The following is a 20,101-nucleotide window of genomic DNA, read 5'->3' as shown; positions in this document are numbered from 1 at the left end:
TTTTTCAATAAAAGTCCGAAATTAACTCAAAAATGGCCCGTGGGGTCCACATCTCGGAATCCGGCGAAAGTTACGAAATATGAACGCCCATTTAATCGCGAGTCTAACCATACCAAAATGACTAAATTCCAATAACAATTCGACCCTCAAATCCTCAAATCTATCCATGAGGGTTTTTCAAATTCTTCCAACTTAAATCACCAATTAAATGTTTAAACAGTGATGAATTCGGGTAATCTAATCAAGATTGAGTTAAGAACACTTACTCCGATGTTTTCTCTAAAAGTCTCCCAAAAATCGCCTAAATCCGAGCTCCAAATCGTTAAAAATGGAAAATGGGATGACGTCTCATTTTTTGAACTTAAACATTTTGTCCAGTGGTTTCTTCTTCGCGAACGCGACCCTTGTCTCGCGTTCGCGAAACACAATAATGTGCTGCCCAACTTTCCTTTTCGCGAACGCGTCCCTTATCTTGCGAACGCGTAGAACAAAAGACTGGGGTTCCCAGCTGCCTCGCTCTCTTTCGCGAACGCGACGCCCCTCACACGTTCGCAATGCACACACAGACCATACCTTCGCGTTCGCGTCCTCCCCTTCGCGGACGCGAAGAACAAAACCTCACACTCAGAAAATACTCTTCTCGAACGCGTCCTACTCCTTGCGTTCGCGATGCTTCCACTAACCACACCTTCGCGAACGCGAAGAACAATCTTCTGCAACAAAAACCAGAAAAATCTGCTACTTCTCTAAGTCCACAAATAACCCGTTGAGCATCCGAAACACACTCGAGGCCCCCGGACCTCAACCAAACATACCAACAAGTCTTAAAACACCATACGAACTTAGTCGAATCCTCAAATCATATCCAACAACAATAAAAACACGAATCACTCATAGATTCAAGCCTAATAAACTTTGAAATTTTTAATTTCTACAAATGACTCTGGAACCTATCAAGTCACGTCCGATTTACCTCGAATTTTGCGCACAAGTCATAAGTGACATAACGGAGGTACTCAAATTTTCATAATCGGATTTCGACCCTGATATCAAACAGTCAACCCCTCGGTCAAACTTTCCAAAAATTCAACTTTCGGCATTTCAAGCCTAATTCCACTATGGACTTCCAAATAAAATTCTGATCACGCTCCTAAGTCCAAAATCACCATACGGAGCGGTTGGAATCATCAAAATTCTATTTCGGGGTCCTTTGCACATAATTCGACATCCGGTCACTATTTGAACTTAATCTTTTAATTTGTTTTATCAAAATTCCATATCTCGGGCTAGGGACCTCGGAATTTGATTTTGGGCATACGCCCAAGTCCCAATTCATGATACGGACCTATCGGAACTGTCAAAACACTAATCCGAGTCTGTTTGCTCAAAATATTGACCAAAGTCAACATAGTTGAGTTTTAAAGCTCTAATTCATATTTTAATTCCATTTTCACATAAAAACTTTCCGGAAAATTTTACGCACTGCGCATACAAGTCGAGGAATGATAAATAGTGCTTTTCGAGGTCTTAGAATACAGGATTAATTATTAAATTTAAAGATGACATTTTGGGTCATCACATTCTCCACCTCTAAAACAAACGTTCGTCCTCGAACAAAGTTAGAAAAAATACCTGAGCTGGTGAATAAGCATGGATAACGGCTGCGCATATCATTCTCGGTCTCCCAACTCGCCTCCTCGACCGGATGACCCCTCCACTGAACCTTCACGGAAGCAATGTTCTTTGACCTCAGCTTTCGAACCTGCCTATGCAAAATAGCCACTAGTTCCTCAACATAAGATAGATCCTTGTCCAACTGAACCGAACTGAAGTCTAACAGATGAGACGGATCGCCATGATATTTCTGAAGCTTAGAAACATGAAATAGCAGATGAACTGCAGAGAGACTAGGTGGTAGCGCAAGTCTGTAAGCCACCTCTCCAACTCTCTCAAGAATCTCAAAAGGCCCAATATACCTAGGGCTCAACTTGCCCTTCTTCCCGAACCTCATCACACCCTTCATAGGTGAAACCCGGAGCAATACCCGCTCACCAACCATGAATGCAACATCACGAACCTTCCAACCCGCATAAGTATTCTGTCTAGATTGGAGGGGTCATACGAAGTCGATCCTGAATTAACTTAACCTTTTCCAAGGCATCCTGAACCAAGTCTGTACCCAATAGTCTAGCCTCGCCTGGTTCGAAATAACCCACTGGAGACCGGCACCGCGTACCATACAAAGCCTCATACGGAGCCATTTGAATGTTTGTCTAGTAACTGTTGTTGTAAGCAAACTCCGTAAGTGGTAAGAACTGATCCCAAGCACCCCCAAAATCAATCAGACACGCACGAAGCATATCTTTCAGTATCTGAATAGTGCATTTAGACTGCCCGTCCGTCTGAGGGTGAAATGTTGTACTCAACTCTACCCGAGTACCCAACTCACGTTGTACTGCCCTCCAAAACCGTGAGGTAAACTGTGTACCCCGGTCATAGATGATAGATACCGGTACACCGTGAAGTCTGACAATCTCGCGAATATATACCTGAGCCAGTTGCTCTGAAGAGTAAGTAGTAATCACAGTAATGAAATGAGCTGACTTGGTCAATCTATCCACAATCACCCAAGCTGCATCGAACTTCCTCTGAGTCCGTGGGAGCCCAACAACAAAATCCATAGTGATCCGCTCCCATTTCCATTCTGGAATCTCCAACTTCTGAAGTAATCCACCTGGTCGTTGATGCTCATATTTCACCTGTTGACAATTTAGACACCGAGATACATACTCCACTATGTATTTCTTCATCCGCCTCCACCAATAGTGTTGTCTAAAGCCTTGATACATCTTTGTAGCACCCGAATGAATGGAGTACCGCGAACTGTGAGATTCCTGGAGAATCAACTCACGCAAGCCATCTACATTGGGTACACATAGCCTGCCCTGCATCCGTAGTGCACCGTCATCTCCAATAGTGACTTCTTGGGCATCACCGTACTGTATCCTTAAGGACAAGCAAATGAGGGTCATCATATTGACATTCCCTAATACGATCATAAAGAGAAGACTGAGAAACCACGCAAGCCAAAACTCGACTCGGCTCGGAAATATCCCATCTAACAAACTGGTTGCCAAGGCCTGAACATCCAAGGCTAAAGGACTCTCTGCTACCGGTAAATATGCTAAGCTACCCAAACTCTACGCCTTACGACTCAAGGCATCGGCCACCACATTGGCCTTCCCAGGATGATAGAGAATGGTGATATCATAATCCTTAAGCAACTCCAACCATCTCCGCTGACGCAAATTAAGATCCTTCTGTTTAAACAAATGTTGTAGACTCCAATGATCGGTGTAGATCTCACAATGGACACCGTACAAATAATGCCGCCAAATTTTTAAGTCATGGACAATAGCTACTAACTCCAGGTCATGTACAGGATAATTCTTCTCATGCACCTTTAACTGTCTGGACGCGTAGGCAATCACCCTACCGTCTTGCATCAACACTGCGTCGAGACCAATACGCGACGCGTCACAATACATAGTATAAGATTATGTACCTGTAGGTAATACCAATACTGGGGCCATAGTCAAAGCTGTCTTGAGCTTTTGGAATCTCTCCTCACATTCCTCGGTCCACCTGAACGGAGCACCCTTCTGAGTCAATTTGGTAATAGATGCAGCAATAGAAGAGAAACCCTTTACAAATCGGCGGTAATACCCAGCGAAACCAAGGAAACTCCAGATTTCCGTAACTGAGGACGGTCTGGACCAACTTTGCACTGCTTCAATCTTCTTTGGATCTACCTTGATCCCCTCGCACGAAACTATATGACCCAAAAATCCCACTGAATCAATCCAGAATTCACACTTTGAAAATTTTGCATATAACTTCTTTTCTCTCAAAATCTGAAGCACAGTCCTCAGGTGTTGTTCATGATCCTCCCGACTCCGGGAATACACCAGAATGTCGTCAATAAATATAATGATGAAAGAATCAAGATAGGGCTACAATACACTATTCATTAAGTGCATAAATGTTGTTGGGGCGTTGGTCAGCCCAAAAGATATCACAAGGAACTCGTAATGACCGTACCGAGTCCTGAAAGTAATCTTCGAAATATCTAGCTCCCGAATCTTCAACTGATGATAGCCTGAATGCAAGTCAATTTTAGAGAATACCCTGGCAACCTGAAACTGATCAAATAGGTCATCAATATGTGGCAATGGATACATGTTCTTCACTATAACCTTGTTCAACTGGCGGTAATCAATACACATCCTCATAGAACCATACTTCTTCTTTACAAATAAGACAAGAGCACCCCAAGGCGATACACTAGGCCGAATGAAACCCTTATCAAGCAATTCATGTAACTGTTCTTTTAATTCTTTTAACTCTGTTGGGGCCATGCGGGATGGTGGAATAGAAATGGGCTAAGTACCCGGTAATAAATTAATACCAAAATCAATATCCCTGTCGGGTGGCATACCCGGAAGATCTGCTAGAAATACATCGGGAAAATCCCTTACTATAGGAACTGACTCCACGGTAGGAGTATAAATACTAATATCTCTTACATAGGCCAGATACGCATCACACCCCTTCTCAACCATCCGTTGAGCTTTAAGAAATGAAATAACCCTGCTAGGAACATGATCTGAGGTACCTCTCCACTCTAGCTGCGGTAGACTTGGCATAGCCAACGTCACCGTCTTGGCGTAACAATCAAGAATAGCGTGATAGGGCGACAACCAGTCCATGCACAAAATAATATCGAAATCCACCATACTAAGCGATAATAAATCAACTCTCGTCTCAAAACCACTGATAACAATTAAACACGACCGATACACATGGTCCAGAATAATAGATTCACCCACAGATGTAGATACATAAACAGAAGAACTCAAGGAATCACGTGATACGCCCAAATACAAGGCAAAAATAAGATGACACATAAGAATAAGTGGAGCCTGGATCAAATAAGACTGACGCATCTCTATGATAGACCGGAATAATACCTGTGATAACAGAATCGGATGCAACATCATCTGTCCTAGCAGGAAGGGCATAATACTTGGCCTGGCCTCCCCCTCTAGGGCGACCTCTACCTTCCCGACCTCTACCTCTAGCTGGATGTGCAGGTGGAGTGGCAACTGGTGCAGTAATCATGGCCTGAGAAGCCTGAGGACCCTGTGGAATAGGTGAGGCTTGAGAAATTTATGGAGGTGCACCCCTCCCAAATCTAGGGCAATCTCTCATAATATGATAAGTGTTACCACACTCAAAACAAGCCCTCGGAGGACGTGGCTGTTGGGACTGGCTCGGGCCTGATCGACTAGACTGCCCGCTGAAAGCACCACATACAGGAGGTACAGAAGACACTGGTGGTGCATAATATGGAACCTGAGTTCTGGGAGTCGTCGGAATACCACTGGAAGTTGGAAGTGTTGAATGAATAGGACGGCTCACATAACCTCTACCATGACGGGCTACAACTGGGGCACGAGAATTATTATATGTGCTAGAATCTCGGGGTCTCTTAGCTTCCCTCTCTTCCCTCTCCCGAGTCGGCATACCTTCCAATCTTCTAGCAATTGACACCACATGTTGGTATGTGATGTCCATTTCTAGCTCTCTGGCCATACTGTATCTGATACTAGGGTGAAGACCCTCAATAAATCTGCGAACCCGCTCTCGAACAGTGGCAACTAAGGCTGGTGCATGCCTAGCCAAATCATTGAATCGGACCGCATATTCTGACACGGTCATAGAACCCTGGCGCAGGTGCTAAATCTCTGCACGCCATGCATCTCTAAGACTCTGAGGAACATACTCCTTTAAGAACATATTTGAAAATTGAGTCCAAGTGAGTGAAGATTCCTCAGCAGGACTATCCAACTCATATGCCCGCCACCACTGGTAGGCTGCTCCTATAAAATGGAATGTCATGAAAGAAATCCCACTGGAATCCACAATACCCATAGTACGAAGGACACGGTGACATTCCTCCAGAAAACCCTGAGCATCCTCTGAAGCTAAACCGTTGAAAGTGGGAGGGTGGTACTTCTTATACCTCTCGAGCCTGAGCTGCTCCCCCTCTGAAACTACTATCCTAATCTCAAGCCGAACTGGGACAACTGGCTGCACTGGTATAACCTCTGGGGCATGGTCAACTTGGACCCGTGGCTCTGGAGTACGGGCGGCGGGAGTCTATGCTCCTCCCCCGGCCTGAGATGTGGCAGGAGCAAGTGGAATTAACCCTACCTGAGCTAGAGTGCCAAACAAACTCAAAAACAAGGCAAGAGTCTCCTGAAGTGCAGGAGTAGTAACAGGCGTCTCAGGTGCCTGCTCTCCAACTGGAGCTACTGGTGGCTCTGGTGCAGCAGCTCGTGCAGTGCTCTGGCTGCACCACGTGGTCTTCCTCGGCCTCTGGCTCGGCCTCTGCCCCGACCCCGGCCTCTTGTGGCTCCAACAGGGGGCGCGGGTGTCTGATCATCAGATCCAGTTGTGCGTGTCCTCACCATCTGTGCGAGAATAGAAAGACAATTATTTGGTACTTTGAAATCAACAAAGGCGCACGATAAAGAATCAAAGAAGTGAATATTTCCTAACAGTTCCATAGCCTCTCGAAGATAAGTACAGACGTCTCCGTACCGATCCGCAAGACTCTACAAAACCTGCTTGTGACTCATAACACCTATGAACATAGTGCTCTGATACCAACTGTCACGACCCCAAATTCCCTCCGTAGGAGGTCGTGATGGCACCTAGTTTCTAAGACTAGGTAAGCCTATCAATGCGAAATAATCATAAATATCTGGAATAAATAAACTACAATTCAAATAATTACAACTCCCAAAACCCGGTAGAAATAAGTCACAAGCTTCTAAAAATTTATTCTCAATGTTTCTATGTATCAAGGTCTAAAGAAAAATAGGGAAGCAACATAAAATGATAGAAGGGGACTCCGGAGTCTGCGGACGCTGGCAGATGTACCTCGAAGTCTCCGTGCGCAGGTAACTCACTGACGTCTAGGCTGGTAAGATATACCTGGATCTGCATAAAACGATGTGCAGAAGCATAGTATGTGTACACCGCAGCGGAACCTAGTAAGTGTCAAGCCTAACCTCGGTAGAGTAGTGACGAGGTCAGGTCAGGCCGTACTAGAGAATAGATAATGACATGGAAAATGTTTAAACAATTTAATAAGATAAAATGACTATGGAAATGAATCAAATAGTATGTCACATTTAATGACACCAAATAATTTCAAATAATATCTCGTGAAATCAAAACAGAATTCCTTTCAACTTTATGAAAATCACAACAATTAATCGAAGGCAACTATGGCCATAAATCAATATCAACAAGGGCACTACCGAAGTACCGCCTCGTAGTCCCAAATCATACAAAATTAACAACATCTCTTTTTCTTATATCACCGCGGGAGTCTTCACAATTTATTTAAAGAAAATATTTTTTTCCGAAATAGCATCCCGCGTTTTAGTCACCCTTATCACACCGCATGACTTCTAGTAGTCACCCCTACTACCCACGCGTATCAAGCCACCCTTATCTCACCGCATGCGTTTCAATACCCAGACCTTATACCACCGCATGCGTATCAATATCACAATATATCACAATTTGCACATCAAGTGCCCAATATTTTAATTTTCCAAAAATAAATAAACAATAATATTTTTCCACAATAAAGAACTCACGGCTCATGCCAACATAAATCATCAATAATATTTTTTCACAATAAAGAGCTCACGACTCCATCACAATGAGTACAAAAAATCTTACAAAAATATTCGAAAATAAATAATTTAGCAAAATAATATTTCAAAATCTTTAATACGTTGCTTCAATACTAAATTTAAAAATGTCAAATACTTCATATTAATAATATTTAATTTAAAGAAAATTAATTTTAAATAATGTACAGAATAAAAGAAACCATGTTTCAACTAAACAGGTAAAATAATTAGCAGGAAAAGATCAAACAAATTTAAGGTATATATCTCACATCAATGAAGAAGAATATAACAAGATAAAAATAATTTAATAAATGCGCAACAATGATCTACACAATTTTAAAATATAATCTTTCATATTTAGCCCGTGTATACACTCGTCACCTCGTGTACACGACTTTCAATACATTTCAATAATCACATTAATATCAATTCTAGGGGAAATTTCCCCCATACAAGGTTAGACAAGTCACTTACCTCGATTTTCTGATTCTGATCGACTCGTATCTAGTCATCAATAATTTGATGCAGTCAACAAAAATTATAGAATTAATTCTATAAGAAAATACTACATTTTTCAATAAAAATCCGAAATTAACTCAAAAATGGCCCGTGTGGCCCACGTCTCGGAATTCGGCGAAAGTTACGAAATATGAACGCCCATTCAATCGCGAGTCTAACCATACCAAAATGACTAAATTCCAATAACAATTCGACCCTCAAATTCTCAAATCTATCCATGAGGGTTTCTCAATTGTTTCCAACTTAAATCACCAATTAAATGTTTAAACAGTGATGGATTCGGGTAATCTAATCAAGATTGAGTTAAGAATACTTACTCCGATGTTTTCTCTAAAAATCTCCCAAAAATCGCCTCAATCCGAGCTCCAAATCGTTAAAAAATTAAAAATGGGACGAATTTTCTGAACTTAAACATTCTGTCAAGTGGTTTCTTCTTCGCGAACGCGACCCTTGTCTCGCGTTCGCGAAGCACAAAAATGTACTGCCCAACTTTTCTCTTCGTGAACGCAACCAACGCTTCGCGAACGCAAAGCTTTGCAAACTCAGACCTTCGCGAACGCGTCCCTTATCTTGCGAACGCGTAGAACAAAAGACTGGGGTTCCCAGCTGCCTCGCTCTCCTTCGCGAACGCGACGCCCCTCACGCGTTCGCGATGCACAAACAAACCATACCTTCGTGTTCGCGTCCTCCCCTTCGCGAACGCGAAGAACAAAACCTCACACTCAGAAAACACTCTTCGCGAATGCGTCCTACTCCTCGCGTTCGCGATGCTTCCACTGACCACACCTTCGCGAACGCGAAGAACAATCTTCTGCAACAAAAAATAGAAAAATCTGCTACTTCTCTAAGTCCAAAAATGACCCGTTGAGCATCTGAAACACACTCGAGGCCCTCGGGACCTCAACCAAACATATCAATAATTATGATTTAATTATGAAACAAACAATAACAAATAGCAAATTATTATAAAAATCAGGGAGAAAATAGGAAGTTTAATATTTAATATGCTAAATGTTAAATAACAATTAAAAACACATATTTCAAATAGCATGTAACAATTAATGCAGGAATTCAATAATATATATTTGACAAAGAATGGGAGAGAAATAATTATTATAATAATTAATTTATGATTTTAAAACAATTTATGATTTATCAAGTAAGCAGGCGACCAATTAATTTTGCGACGTATAGACACTCGTCACCTCGCCTATACGTCGTTCACATGCTTTTTACATAACAAGTAATTTAAGGGTTCTATTCCCTCAAGTCAAGGTTAACCACGACACTTACCTCGCTTTGCAAATTTCAATCAATTACTCAACCACAGCTTTTTCTTTTAAATTTGTCTCTAAAAGCTTCAAATCTATTCATAAACAATTCAATATACTCAATACGAATCATAGGAATTAATTCCATAGGAATTTACAAATTTTCCGGATAAAAATCTGAAATTCATTTAAATATTCGACAGTGGGACTCACGTCTCAAATCTCGAAAAAAACTTACGAAATACGAACATTCCGAGACGAGTCCAACCATATAAAAAATATCCAATTCCGATGTCAAATGGACCTTCAAATCTAAATTTTTCGTTTTTGGAAAGGTTTACAAAAATTTCAATTTCTTCCGTCTAAATCCGAAATAAATGATGAATATAGACTTAGATTTATGATATACAATCACTATATGATAAAGAACACTTACCCAGTTTGAAATCGTAAAAAACTCTTTAGAAATCGCCCCTAAGCCGAGTTATAATTGAGGGTTTGTGAAAAATGAAAAAAATCCCATTTTGGTTCTATTTTAAGTCACATGCGTCAGGCCTTCTTCCCGTTTGCGAAGGGCCAGTCGCGTTCGCGATGAATAGCAGCCCGTGGATTTTGCGTTTGCGAGTCCTCCTTCGCGTTCGCGAGTCCTTCTTCGCGTTCGCGAAGGCTTTTTCCCCCTAGCCTTCGCGTTCGCGTGCCAGTGCTCGCGTTCGCGTAGAAGGACAATTGACCCCTCCCCCAGGCCTCTAAAGTTTCGCGTTTGCGTTGAGCTGGTCGCGTTCGCGAAGGGTAAAGTCCCCATAGCTTCGCGTTTGCGACCCAATCTTCGCGTTCGCGAAGAAAGAAAATTCAGCCAGCCCATTTTGCTCTTCGCGTTCGTGAGAGTACATTCGCGAACGCGATGAAGGAAATACCAGAAGCCTGAAGTTACAGAAAAACCAGATTTTCTAAGTTCAAAATCATCTCGTATCCTATCCAAAGCTCACCCGAGTCCTCGGGGCTCCAAACCAAACATGCACACAAGTCTTAAAACATCATATGAACTTGCTTGGGCGATCAAATCGCCAAACTAACACCTAGAACTATGAATCGGATACCAATTCAAAGAAAATTTTCAAGAAAACTTTAAATCTTATATTTTTACAACCGGATGTCCGAATCACGACAAATCAACTCCGATTCTCACCAAATTCGACAGACAAGTCATAAATATTATAGTGGACCTATATCGGATTTTGAAACCAAAATACGAACCCGAGGTCAATAAATCCAACTTCAGTAATTTCTTAAAAATCGTTAAACTTTCAAGCTTTTAATATTTCATCAAAATTTTATATCTTGGGCTAAGGACCTCGGAATTCGATTCCGGGCATACGCCCAAGTCCCAAATCACGATACGGACCTATCGGAATTGTTAAAATACTGATTCGGGTTCGTTTGCTCAAAATATTGACCAAAATCAATTCAGTTTAGTTTTAAAGCTCTATTTCACATTTTAATCCATTTTTCACATAAAAACTTTCCGAACAATTGTATAGACTGCGCACGCAAGTCGAAAAATTATACATGGTGCTTTTTGAGGTCTTAGAACACAGAATTACTTATTAAATTTAAAGATGACATTTTGGGTCATCACATTGACATTCATGAAAGGAATATCATAAAATGATTGAGTTCACTATAATAAATGCCATTTTTCAATGGTGACTTTTGCAGCTATTAAAGTCTAGATAAAATGTCTAATTTAATTTCTAGTAATAGTTGCAGTATTGTATTTACAACTTCACGTTGCAATTAGTTAGTAAGAAAAGGAGCCCTTTGTAAAATGAGTGGTTAAAAAAACGTAAAAGAGTTTGACCGTTATTGAATCAATTACTGATAATTACGTTAACTTCCAACATCTACGTATCTATAACTTTTCCTTTCTTTGTTTTTGTCAGTTGTTAATCAATTATAGATCAGCTGGAAGATACTGTACGTTACAAAATGTCGGCAAAATATTGATGCAAAATTGGTAAGCCACCTAATTTTTGACCCGCACATTAGGATTATCTTTAGTAGTCTTAGTATTTTTAGAATATTCATTTGAGTTTATTTCTATAGAATTTCACTCTATTATTAATTTTAATTCTAGTTTTAAAGCATAAAATTGAAAACTATAAAAATAATTTCATCCTTATGATAGTTCTCATTGTCACACCCCTTTTATAACCCCCCCAAAAGATATGTATTATGGATTATTATGGGTTAAAGAGTTTTTTCAATTAAAGTGACAAATTTGAGTATGGATTATTTTATTTACAGAGTCGCCACTTGGAATTGATTTTTTGGTGTTCCAAGTCACCTTTTATTTGAATCCCTAGTCAAAGGAAGGTTTGATTCTATTATTATTGATCTGCGAAAATGAAGTCCGGGTAAGAAATTCTATTGACCGAGGAGAAGGTGTAAGGCATTCCCCGAGTCTCGTGGTTCTAGCACGGTCGCTTTATTGACTACATTTGGCTTGAATTAATTTTGGATAAACTATGATTTATTGGTTTTCATGCTTTATCTATTCGCTTTTAATTATTAAAATATGGAATTATCTTTGAAACGAATCACGTGTGTGAGTCCGTTTTGTTTATTGTGCCAAAATCATGCCACGCGTATGTGTACATAATTAATAGCATTTTATTATATTAAGATTATTTTGACCAAAGTTGTGCGAACACATACTTCGATTTTAATTTTAAAAATTATAATTATACCACGCGAACGTATACATAATCGCGATAAGCTAATTAAAAGCGCGCCTAATGCACTCTAACGATGTTCATTATTCTGCCTAAACTTTGATATTATTGTGAGGTCATGAATTATGGAATTACTTGTGGAAGAAGTGTATGATTTTAGATATTTGAATAAATAAACCATCATATACCAATACCCTGTAGCCCAACAATTGAAGCCCAAACTTATTAGGGTCCAAATCTTCCCAACTTTAAAACAAGTTTGAATACCATATTTCCAGAAACATAATTAAACATATAACTTTTAAGGACTAATTTATATTATTATTTATAAAATTTAAAGGCAAATAAATTAAAACCACATGAAATAAGATAAAAAGAACAGAGGAAAGAATAAACCTTTAATGCAAAATTTTCAATTAAATGTGTCTTCAAGAACAGGTACAATAACTCAGACGAACGCCAAACAAGCATAAGCGAAGAAGAACATCAAAGTTAGTGAACGGAGCTCCAACGAAATTCTCGACCTCGACTATTGACTCCACTGTTTGGCGTGTAAAAAGGGATGTTTTGAAGTATTTTTTGTTGGGTTTTGGGTGATGAATTGCTGGATTTTTAAAAAAAAAAAGACGAAGAAAGAATGACACAAGTAAAAATTTCCTTAGCGTATAAGAAGAAAAACAATTTCTCTCAATTCCCTCCCCTCTTCTTTTTTCTTCTATTTTTCCCCTTTCTCCTCACATTTCTCTTCTATTTATAGAAAAAAAATTAGAATTTTTTCAGATTTTTTTATTTATTATTTTTTTTTTTTAATTAAAAAGAATTCTCACTTCCCATTTTTCTTCTTTTTAAAAAAAAATAATTTTCCACTTTTATTTACTTTTATTTTTTAATTTTCCACTTTTTTTACTTTTCTTTTTTTATTTTTCACTTATTTTTATTTTCTTTTTTAATTTTCACTTTCTTTTACTTTTCTTTTTAAATTTTCACCTACCTTTACTTTTATTTTTTAATTCCAACTTTCTTTTACTTTTTATTTTTTAAAATTTCAACATTCTTTTACTTTTACTTTTTAAATTTTTCACTTTTTTTTACTTTTTTGTTAAACAATTTCAACCTACTTTTACTTTTACTTTTTTATTCCATACTTTTAATTTTCCTATTATTTTATTCTCATCCGAAAATTAAAAAAAAATTAATTTTTTCTGTTTTTTTAATTTATTTTATTTTAAAATAAAGATAAAAAATAAAAATAATACTAATACTAATAATTTGACCTTTTAAATTATTTTTAATTCTTACCCTATATAAAAGAAATGTAACAAAGCTAAAAAGAAATATGTACTAATTTTCTAAAAATATTTTAAGTGATAAAAATTTAAATATAGACAAAAATTAGGTGCTCACAGATGCCCTTCTTTGCTTGAAAACACGAAGAGTTTTCAAGCAAAGGCTAGGTGAGCCATGTGACTAATTTTTGACCAAAACGTTATTCAAAAGGAAAAGAAATAAAAGATAGGGTGCAACCTAGTCCTTATTTTGGACAGCCTACATATCCCGGGTTATAGGGGAATCATGTCACGTGTAGTTCAAGGAGAATTGTGGAATGATGAGTTGAGGAGTCGAGTGAGGTTCCGTCGAGGCTCCGGTCCGCGGTCTTGCTATTATAAAAAAGAAACTAAACAAGCCTATCAGCTATGAGTTACAAGATTCCTATCTATGAGTCTTCCGAAACTTGATCATGAGTCTTGACTAGTTCTTCATGCAGACTCTGATCTAAACCTTGATGCTCGCTAGCTGTAGGTGCTAGTTCATTGTTCTATAGCTTCTTCTAATCAAAACGGGACTCCAATGCTCGTGGCTTCAGTCATGTCTTGAGCATTCCACATCTTTTCAACTACTTTTGCATTTTGGATTCACCTATTTTTTCTTTTCTTTTATTCTGAATTGAGACTTCTTCTTTTGGCCATCTCGAACCCTGTGCCTCGAGGTAAAACCTACTCAGATACCAAAATAAATAAACGAGCGAAATATTTCTGCCCCAGTTTGCACTAGAAAAATTTTGTGAGTTATTATAACAAAATTCTAAACTACTTCTTTATTGAAAGCAATAAAAGGTCGGAAATGGTGTACCCCGAAAAAAAAACAGAGACTAGGGAATGGAGACCCTATGTATAAAATAAAAGAAACTAGGGAGTGAAAATCCTATATTGAAAAAGCGACTAGGGATTGATGTATCCTGATACTGGTAAGAAAATGTAACCAGGGATTGATACCCTGTATTACAGAAAAAGAATGTAATCGAGGTTGATACCCTTTATTACTGAAAAGAATGTATCCATAAGATGACATCCTGTATTACTAAAAGAAAATGTAATCAGGAATTGGTACCCTTTATTACTGAAAAGAATGACGCCATGGGATGGCTACTGTATTACTGAAAGGAAATATATTGACATAGGTAACTGCCTAGATCAGCTGGAAGATACTGTACGTTACAAAATGTCAGCAAAATATTGATGCAAAATTGGTAAGCATAAACGTGGCATATCAGTGCATGCATTTAGCTAGACACTTAGAAAATTTTGATTTTATGTGTTATTAAACGCAGGTCATATACCGTATTTAATCAATCAGAGAGAGAGAGAAAATTAAAATACAGAAACGCAGCTATATTTGAGCTCTCAAAATAGGCTTTGAGCTTTAAGACTTTGAATATTTGAATGAACAGGGAGTAGATATCATTCAACTTTGAATTTGTAATACAAAAGTTACTTTTCTATTTTTTTATCACATAAATATCATTTAGCTTTGAGTTTGTAACACAAAAATTACTATTCTATTATCACATAAAAATCACTCAACTTTGGCCAAGATAACTAAAAAGTAAATATTATTTAATGAAACCTCCAAGTGTCGTCGCTAATCTCAGTTGTGATTTATCAATATTATGTTTACTTTTTGTTTTTGTGATTTCTTTGTAATAATTTTGTTAACATGTTATCATTAATATAAAAAATATAATTTGACTATTTTTCCCTTACTAATTTATACTCATTTGTTTAAAGAATTTTTTAAACACCTTAATGAATTATAGCAAAAAAGTCATTGTTAGAGCATCAAATAATTCAATAATAAACACAAAATCTACGAGTTCGGTATGTTTCCTATGGCTTCGAGTTGTTACAAAGAAATCAAACTATGAAGATAAACGTAATTTTATAAACCACAAGGGGGAGTAATATTTCAAATAGAAACATGGGAGAGGTCTCTAAAATTGATCTATTATATTTAATATATTTTATTAAGCTAATGTTATATTCCCAGTAGAAAATATAAAAATTCAAATGATATGTACTTTTCAGTTAATTGGCCAAAGTTGGATGACATTTATCGATCTATATTATTATAAAAGCATGAATAAAATGTTGAAGTACAAAAATAACCTTTTAATATTAAGCATAATAACTCACAGTAAAAGGACATAACCGAAATTCTAGATATTAGCCTTGTAATCCTATTAGTTTTAGGATATAATACTACATGTTAGGAATCCTGCATGACTATCTTTAGGAATCCTATTAGTATAATTATTTTCGGGCATAGATATATAATACTACATGTTAGCATGTAAACCTAATACCTTTAGGAACATGTTAGATTTTCCATTAGAATAATTACTTTCGGGATATGGGCATATTTTTAGCGAGATAATCCTATTACTTTTAGGATATATACTTCTTAAAAAAAAATATTACTAATTTAATTTTAAAACGTATTATATTGTCCAAATCCTTTTAGAAACAGGAGAACATATATTATTATAAAAACATGAATATAATATTGATAGAGCAAAATAACCCTAAAATATTAAACAGAAGAACTCATGAGAAAATGATATATATGTAATAACTTATTCTTTTTGGACTACAATAATTTCTATGCTAATTTTTTTAATATTTAAGATTTTAAAATTAATACAATCTTGTCTATTGAATTCTTAGGCTAGCTCTATCTCTCAATTACCTATCATGTGCTCGAGAAGGTCCCTCAGTTCCTCGGCAGCGGCTCAGAGAATCACTCTCGCTATTTAGCCCTTCGTTCCGCCAATTCGAACTATTTATGATATGGAGTACTTTGACCTTAAAGTATTAGAAAAAAAATTAAAAAGACGTAGGAAGGTTTAATAAAATCAATTTCATAAGAAAACTCCATATTGGTAATACTTTACCACTCTATAATATTGAATAAAAAAAGTAAAGAAGATCCAATTCTATTTTATTTATTTTTTGGTAGTTTTATCATATGAAAGTCATTGGTTTGACTATTCCAGATTCGGGTCGCGTAAAGCTTATTTAAGCGTTAACTGTTTCCTATAAGAAACTGTTTCACTTCCAAAATTTGAACCCGAAATATCAAGTTAAAAATGTGGAAATCTCACACATCCCATCACATTCTTTGATGCTAATTACTTCTTGAAAATTTTACCTCCTATAGTAAAGCTTTACACCCTATTTATTATAAATAAAATCCCTTTTAAAATATTATTTTCTATAGCTACCTTTTAGTTTTTATAGCAAAATATGTATTTATGGTCACTTCCTACTATTAAGCCATTAAATACGCTGTCTAATATTTCTCTCTCTCATTCTTTCAGTTTATTCTCTCCTAAAATCATGCATAGTATCTTATCTCTCTCTCCATGGTCTCTCTCTCATTCTTTCCTATATGAACCAGAAAATTGGTTTCTTCCGACAGACAGCGAGCTTTTCCATGATTTTCATGGTTATCACTACTCTTCAGCCATGAAAACAATGAATTTTTTCATGATTTCCTACAAATTTTCTTAACATCCTTTTCAATATTGCTCTTTCCCAATTCCACAGGACATAGATGCGTGACACCAAATTTTTTCCCTTCTGATTCATGATTTCTTACTTCTATTAAGAACTATGAAATTGTGTAAGTTGTAAATCATCAACACAGATTTTCACCACTCGCCACTAAAGTTTTTGAGTTTTTGGCCAGTTAAATCTTCTTCTTTTTCTCTTCATCAGTTTTTTTGTAAATATTCACCATTGTTAGGTTTTCTGCAGAATACCCACTAAATCACTCAATTTCGAAGGGCCATCTTTTGATTTGCAAGTCACTCACGAGGAACCTGTGTTTGCAGGTTCATCAGCAACCATTGAAGCCGAAAGGAGAACAAAAATACGCAATGACCCTAACTGTAGATGTATTTATATATATTCGAGTCCGCATACATTGATTTTTAGTTTCTAGAGTGGTTTTCTCTTCTTGTATTTAGATGTCTTTATATGTATTCGATAAGGCATACACTGATTTTTATTTTGTACATTATTTTTTTACTATCGTATTTAGATGTATTTATATGTATTTGAGTTCATACAACAATATTTTTAAATACATTGTTAGTTTTATCATTTTGATTTTATTCATCAATTAGTTATGCATTCAATCTAACTGTATTCATATGTATTTTAAACCTAACTATATCCATCTATATTTAAAATAACAGTACAGTGAAATACAGTAAAATACTCTCAATACAAATAGAAAATCAATGAATAGAACCAATGAAATATACTCAATAAAGCAGTAATACCATGTATTAGGAATAAATAAAATATTGTGAATACAAAGATAAACTTGAATACATTGAACACAACTGTTAGATATAACAGAATACATGCACTAGGTTTATTATGAAATATGCAGGCAATAGGTTACTATTACAAGTTGTATCCGGTATAAATACATGACGTATTCATATACAGAAGATCGAATTTCAAAATATTTGTATCAATTCCGAGCAGAACCTCGAACAATGTCAGAAAAAAAAAAAAAAAAAGAAACTCGAACTGTATCAGAAAAAAAAGAGACTGAAACTCTGAAGAATGCTCTATTTTTTGGTGTTTAGCGTCTGATAAATCTTCTCATTAATTGGATTGATGATGTTGTGTGTTATAATTGATTTAGGTGAGTTATATTAGGAATGTATCCCGTTAAATTAGCAGCTTTCCGTTATTAAACAACTTGAGAGACCAATTGTTACGTTGTATTCATGAATACATATTAATACAGCGGCTGACAGTTGGACTGTCCTATTTTTTAGCCGATTTTTGCTACTTTATTCATGAATACAATAGCTCGAATACATCAAATACATTACTATAAAAATTGAAAAATAGCTACAGAAAATAATTATGCATATAATAGTTATAGAAAGTTAATAACCACTAAACAATAGTAATTTCTATAAATTCTTCTTAATTCTTCTTGAATAACTAAAATAGAATAGTAGCAGGCCCGCTATGCGGTTAGCATGTCAATGAAGATGTAGGAAAGGAGTAGAGAAACAAGAAAACTTATTGATTTTGACTTTTTAACAAGTACATAAGAAATAACACCCAAACACGACCACTATATATATTTGAATTTTATTTGTGGACCCCAACTCCGATGTCATGGAAAATGTAAGCACAAGATTTACATGAAATCGCTTACCTCATTTGTTTTACCTAATTACTAATTACCAACCACCATCAAAGGGATTTTTGATACACTCGGTCATAAAAAGCCTACGGGCTAAGATATTTTGAGTTCGAGTTCGAAAACAATCCCACTCAATTATTAAGGCCTAAGAGCTATCTTACTTCGAGTTCGAGCAATCACTCACTCGGTCATAAAAAGCCTTCGGGCTAAGATATTTTGAGTTCGAGTTCGAAAAATCACTCACTCAATTATTAAAGCCTAAGGGATATCTTACTTCGAGTTCGAGCAATCACTCACTCAGTCATAAAAAGCCTACGGGCTAAGATATTTTGAGTTCGAATTCGAAAACAATCACTCACTCAATTATTAAAGCCTAAGGGCTATCTTACTTCGAGTTCGAGCAATCACTCACTCGGTCATAAAAAGCCTACGGGCTAAGATATTTTGAGTTCGAGTTCGAAAATAATCAATCACTCAATTATTAAAGCCTAAGGGCTATCTTACTTCTAGTTCGAAACAATCACTCACTTGGTCATAAAAAGCCTACGTGCTAAGATATTTTGAGTTCGAGTTCAAAAACAATCACTCACTCAATTACTAAAGCCTAAGGGCTATCTTACTTCGAGTTCGAGCAACCACTCACTCGGTCATAAAAAGCCTACGGGCTAAGATATTTTGAGTTCGAGTTCAAAAACAATCACTCACTCAATTATTAAAGCCTAAGGGCTATCTTACTTCGAGTTCGAGCAATCACTCACTCGGTCATAAAAAGCCTACGGGCTAAGATATTTTGAGTTCGAGTTCGAAAACAATCACTCACTCGATTATTAAAGCCTAAGGACTATCTTACTTCGAGTTCGAGCAATCACTCACTCGGTAATAAAAAACCTACGGGCTAAGATATTTTGAGTTCGAGTTCAAAAACAATCACTCACTCAATTATTAAAGCCTAAGGGCTATTTTACTTCGAGTCCGCACAATCACTCACTCAATTATCAAAGCCTAAGGGCTATCTTACTTCGAGTTCGAAACGTTCACTCGACCACTAAGCATGTGGGCTACTTTTATTTTGAGCTCGAGCAAACACTCACTTGGCCATAAAGGCTACGAAGGCCGAATTCGATGAAATCACCTAAATCCTCATGAAAACATCACCAAGGCATGAATGAAATCTTCACGAAGAAAGCCAGTAAAAGAAAAAGATATTTGTATAGATATACAAAGATGGTTCACATAAATAAATGCAGCATAGAAGAAGCTAAGGGCTAAGCTTCTGGGTTATCATCGAGAG

Source organism: Nicotiana tomentosiformis, chromosome 7 (assembly GCF_000390325.3).
Source record: "Nicotiana tomentosiformis chromosome 7, ASM39032v3, whole genome shotgun sequence".
In the NCBI taxonomy this organism is placed as follows: domain Eukaryota; kingdom Viridiplantae; phylum Streptophyta; class Magnoliopsida; order Solanales; family Solanaceae; genus Nicotiana; species Nicotiana tomentosiformis.
Note: the sequence above shows the minus strand (reverse complement) of the source record.